The sequence below is a fragment of the Falco biarmicus genome, chromosome 8 (genome assembly GCF_023638135.1).
Source record: "Falco biarmicus isolate bFalBia1 chromosome 8, bFalBia1.pri, whole genome shotgun sequence".
Taxonomy (NCBI): Eukaryota; Metazoa; Chordata; class Aves; order Falconiformes; family Falconidae; genus Falco; species Falco biarmicus.
Genome location: NC_079295.1, coordinates 2,482,148 through 2,488,148, shown reverse-complemented (window position 1 = coordinate 2,488,148; position 6,001 = coordinate 2,482,148).

Sequence of the window (6,001 nt, the reverse complement as noted above, 5' to 3'; positions counted from 1 at the left end):
CGGCGCACGGCGGGCGTCGCTCCAGCGGCTGGGCAGTGCCCGCCCACCCGGTGATGGACGGCGCGGCGAGCCAACGGCAGCGCGGCGGGGCAGGGGGCACGGCCACACCCCCGGCATAAAGCCCATATAGGTATACTGCCACAGGGCGGGACTGCGGGCGGCTCTGCGGGCAGGTCAGCCTTTCAGTCGGGGCTTGCCAGGGGGCGTGGAAGCCGTCTGGCTAACGTTGGCAGGTGGCACCGAACTGGCCAAAGCTGCTAGCAGGTGGGAGAAGGGATTCCGAATCGTCTTACATCGATCCGTACGAGAAACAGTCTCAAGATGAAGAAGGTGAACTTAATTACGAACAAAAAGCAAAAAATTCTACATACTGGAATTTGAAATCAAGTGTATGAATTTGAAACAGCCATGAATAATCAGAAAGTGATCACATGGGCAGCAGAGCAAAGCTAAATGTCCATCAGCAGCAACATGCCACTGCAGAGGAGGAAAATCCAGTTCCAGGCCAGTAAATTGGCATTGCCTATAAAACCTGGAAAGCGATCATTCCACTGGGCACAGAGCCGCTGATGGAGTGCGCGGTGACGGAGCTCCCTCTGGGACTGCAGTCAGACAGATGTGGACAAACTTGACACAGCCTAGAAGAGTGTAGGAGGCATGATCAGAGGTTTATGAAATGTGACCTAAGTGGGAATGGAAACAGAAATTGTTCAGCTGCTCTGCAAGAACTGTCCTTCTGCAGTTTCCACATTTCATTTGGAAACTGTGAACTTTTTTCCCAGTTCTGCTGATGTAATATACACATATTTCAACATTAGTGTCTACAGTATGCATCATAACTGAGATTGATTCTATCCACAATGCAAAGCCCTGGAAGCTTTCCCTTACAGTCAAGTGTTGTGAATGAGCTAACTTTTTATTCTCTCAAATTTTTGTGGTGGTAAGCACAAACCTAAGTAAGGCAACAAAGCTGGCCATACAACCTAAGTTCAAAGTCCATGATTGCTTAATCATGCAACACATTAGGACAAGAGGAAATAGCTTCAGGTTACACCAGGGGAGGTTTAGGTTGGATATTAGGAAAAATTTCTTCATTGAAAGGGTGGTCAAGCACTGTAACAGTGGAGTCACCATCCCTGGAAGTGTTTAAAAAACGCAGAGATGCAGTGCTCGGTGACATGGTTCAGTGGTGGGCTTGGCAGTTCTGGGTTCACAGTTGGACTTGCTGATCTTAGAGGTCTTTTCCAACCTAAATGATTCTATGATTCTATTAATGGCATTTCGTAACAGTGTAATATGTAATTTATATAACTTGTACAATAAAAGTGCATGACAGTAAAAAACTGATACATTTCTAATCTCAGAAGCCTTTGCAACAAGCAAAATTGAGTCAAGTTGAAAACTTCTGATAAGGTAAAATGTATAGATTATTTGCAGAAAGGGCAATAAATGCATGAAAAAAAACCCTCATTTTCACTACCCACTAATCATTCCCATTATGAAAGCTGGTAGTTCACATTACAGCTTTTTGAGTGTTGTTTTAAAGAAAATAAAGCAAGATTGATCTGTTCATCAATACATCTGTTGGTCTTTGCTTTGTATTGCTTAGCTTGCATAAGTTTGCTATCAGTTCCGCTTGAAATATTTTACATAACTACAGGTATTCAAATGTTCCTAAGTGGGACTGTCATTTCAACGTGCAGAGGGTCTTCTGGTTCTTCTCCTAGTGTTGCTAAGCTCAGGTTCTGCATTTGCAGAAAGATGCACTTGGGCATACTCATAGGCCACAAAAGGAGATATTTACTGAGCTGCCCAGGGACATGTGAGGGTAAGGTCGAGGCAGACAGTAATTCCCTACTCCAAGAATTTAATGCATGTAACTATTTTAAGTAAATGTCACATGCTTGGGTTCACTATGAAGATCAATTTGCAGTAACTTTCTCTTGTTTCTTCAGCCTGACTTCCAGCTTACAGTCCACAGAACGGTTGCAATATTGCATTTCCTCTGTTATTAAACAACTGAGCTCAGGGGTTGTGATCCCAAGGAACACTTTAACAAAGTTGTTTTGGAATATGCCCTTTTCCACATAAAAGGGAGTTCAGTGTTGTGAGAGCAAACAGAATTGTGCTGTGATGAAGCAATGAGAAAACTGCTTTCTGCTTGTGTGTGTATGTGTCCGTCCCCATCAAATTGTGTTTGCTGCACCAGGTTCTTTGTGTCTGCCTGTCAAAGCCCTGAATGCATCCTTTTGCCCCCTGAACAGTATCTCTACTGCAAAGCTTCCACAGGATATGGACAGGGTAGTAACTTAGTAGTTTACCAGTCCTGTTTTGCCTGCCCAAGTTCCCATCCCTTTCCTCTGCATACACATGTACATATACTTTATAGAGATTCCTGTATGGATTGGAAACAGACTGGATTTAAGAGCCCATAAGCTCTGCAGATCTGGAACCGGTACCTAAGTTACAGATCTGTGAGGTCCTGCTTTATGTAACAGTTTCAGGTCCGATTTCATGGCCAGCTTAAGCGATCACTAGCTGGCACTGCTGCTGAAAGAAGTATCCGGCCACTTTGCCTGTCCTTGATTGACACCATCTATAGTGCCAGTAGAAGTTTCTGGCACTGGTTTACTCAAGGGAGCCATGCTTCTGACTACACCCTCCTGCTGATTTTTCCAAAAGGAACTTTTTATTTGCATTCATTTTTTCCCCACACCCTATGCTATGAAGAATTGGACAAGGAGCTGACATTATGCAAAAAGCCACAAACCTGGTCTAAACCCCCAGCCCTGTGCTTAGCTTCATGTGCTAAATTTACTGACATTTATGTGTCTATTAAAGATAAGGGCAAAAATTCTTAACTCAGAGGAAATACGTTAACAGCAGCAGCTATGCTTCAGCTCCATAGAAAGTTAACTAAAGTTTCTCTCACAACACAAGCAAGAAAAAAATAGCATGAAACACAATCTCTTCCAGTCCCCTTTTTGCTTCTGACATCAAGAAGCAGTAAGTTACAAAGGATCCTTTTTCTCACTGAAAAGCCAATGAATTAAAAAAAAAGCGCCAATACTTTGGATGATAAACTTTTTTGGAGGGGTTTGAACAAGGGCTGCCGCTGCTTTGTGTTTCGCAGCACAGCAGACGTGTGGGTAACCTGAACACAAACTACTCCTGCTTTGTCTGTCACTGCTGGTAAGGACAGGCTGAGGAACATAAACAAAGGAGTGGATGTGGCAGTCAGCCGTGCTCCTACAGCACTGCGGCCTCCCCTGGGGAACTTTGAGGATCCTTTTGTAGATTTTATCTCAAGAGGAACCAGGCTTCAGGCCCACAGGAGGCCTATGTCACAGCTGGCACAGCAGCCCAGCGCTGGCAGAGGGAGGGCAGTTGGGTAAAGGCTGCATCAGCCCCATGAAGAAGCAAAAGACAGCCTTCCTCTGGCAGCACTCCTCCCCACCCTGCGAGAGGCTGAGGATGGGGCCTTGGTGGTTTAGTGCTGATCACGTTCTTCCTTAGCCGCGAAGTAAATACAGCCTGTATGGTTGTGAAAGTGGGATGGGGTACAAACAGAGTAGCTCTTTTTAAAACTGCCTGTAAGCGAGTACGCCTGGCGGTTTCAACCCCTTTTGGATTTACAGGCCCACCAAATTCTTACGAAGGTATAACAAGTCTAATCCTTTGCACAAGAGGATTACAGCCAAATACTTTTAATTATTGCTATGCCAGAAACACCCAGTTCACTGGTGCTATCTGAAATATAAGAAAATTATCTTTATTTTATATTGTACCTCCCAATTAACCCCACTTAAAGTGTGAAATAGTAAATCTGTCCTTAATTCCTAGCTGCATCATTTGCAGATCACATAACTAGCCACTTAATCATCACCCATGCTTATAGATCATCTTTCCCAGCCTAAAACATATGATTGTGACAGATTTTGAGATATTTCAAAGGCAAGTACTATTCAAAACTAATTTATAAATAGGAATACGTTGGCTATATTATTGCTTTACTCAGCATTTCTTTGGCTGCCAAAGGAACATATTAAACTAGCTGCCGTGTTCAGTTGTCTGTAGGAATAGAGCTGAATGTGTTGTGTAAAAAACAGCCTGATTTTAAACAGGGATATGCTTGCCTCACCTAAGATTGGCTCTGTCTCTTTGTCCACTTAAAAAGGTCCTTAAATTCTTAGATATGTTTTAAACAGTATAAACTTCATAATCAGTTTAGACTGAACCTTTTCTCATCACGGTATTATTACATAAATAGCATTTAGAAAGAAAATATTCTTTGTGGTCATACAGTAAAGCTCTTACTGGTGTATCAGAAATGTCTTTTACCTCTCTGGTGTTAAGTATTAACTTGGGCCACTCTTCCTGTCAAAGTTAGTAAATGCACATCTCTTTGCCAACAGCAGATAGCAAGAACTGTAATTGAGCCTACCAAGGGGAGAAAAAAATAAAAAGAAAACAACCCTCAGATATCCATTATCTTTTACTTCTCATCACTTGAACCGTCAGCTGTTCTAAATGCTAAAAGACATCAGCCTAAGATGCAATTCCTGATCCACAGAGGCAAGCTACGACAACAGATACAGAACACAACCCCATGGCAAACACAGCATCTAGCAAGTAAGAGCAGCCCTGATGGAAGTTGCACAACACACACATAAGGTTAGTAAATTGGAGGTGGGGAGGGAGGTTAGGATTAGGGCTTTTTGTGTGTTTCTGGCTTTGCTGTTTTGTTTTTCACCTGCATCGGAGAACACAGGTTTTTAACATGTTTCTGTTTTTTCATCAAGATCAACATAAGAACATGCTGCAGGACAGCCTGTCTGAAAAACACCATACCCTGATGTAAGATGAGGTAGGAGCCACTCCAGTTAGTTTCCGTTACCCAAACTGGTGGTGATGGTGTTTAGTAATGAGTGGGTTTGCTAACGGCAAGGACACCTAATTATAAGGAGGACTTTTCTGAAGAGGCTGTATATGTGGCCTTACAAAGCTGAACTGTTTTGTCCAGAAAGCTTCTCCCATCCCATGTGTTCAGCATGCAACTGATTTAACTAAAATAGCTTAAGGTACATTGCAGGTAAAATTCCAGTTACATTTAATTGAGTGGGGATGAGTTCATCACATAGTTGAAGAGACATTGTTGACGATGTATCCAAGCTGTTTTTCTAGCATGATACGGCCCAGACACCTGTGCAAGTTAAGAACGTGTAAGTGCTATGAAGTGTGACTATTACCTTTCAGTTCAAGATTCCCAGTCAAGAGTTGAATGCCCCACCGTGTACTAAATTAAAAAAAAATCCAACAAAACCAAAACTATTTTGTGGAAATAGATTTTTCAGACTTACTTTTAAGCAACTTGTGTAGCACACGATATTACACAATATGAAGCGTACGATAAAACTAGCTCTATTTAGGCAGTAGTTCTTCCATTGCCGGAGTTGCAAACCCCGCCGTTGCTGAGGGAGGCTGCATTTGAAAAGTGGATTACGAGAAAGCACCAGTAGCAACGTGAGTTTTTTGTTGCGATTCGTAGTAAATCGATGCTCTGTGATTACAGCTAGGCCTGGGGAGGCACCGGTAAGCTTTAATGCCGTTGATAATTGTACACTTTTCACCTGCACCGAGCTGCGCACCGGACCGCACACACCTGCTGAGCAGGAGCTGAGCGGAAGCGAGGCACGGCAAGGTCCCCGCCGCACGGCTGGGCTGGGCTGGGCTGGGCTGGGCTGGGCTGGGCTGGGCTGGGCTGGGCTGGCTGCCGCCGTGGGCGGGGGGGGGGGGTGGGTGTGGGGGGGTGTGTGTAGGTGGGGGTGTAGGTGGGGGGTGTGGGGGGGGGGGTGTGGGGTGTGGGTGTAGGTGTGGGGGTGTGTGTGGGTGGGGGTGGGGGGGGGGTGGGGGGGGGTGGGTGTGTGGGGGTGGGGGTGGGTGGGGGGGTGTGTGTAGGTGCGGGTGTGGGTGTGGGGGGGGTGGGGGGTGTGTGTGTGGG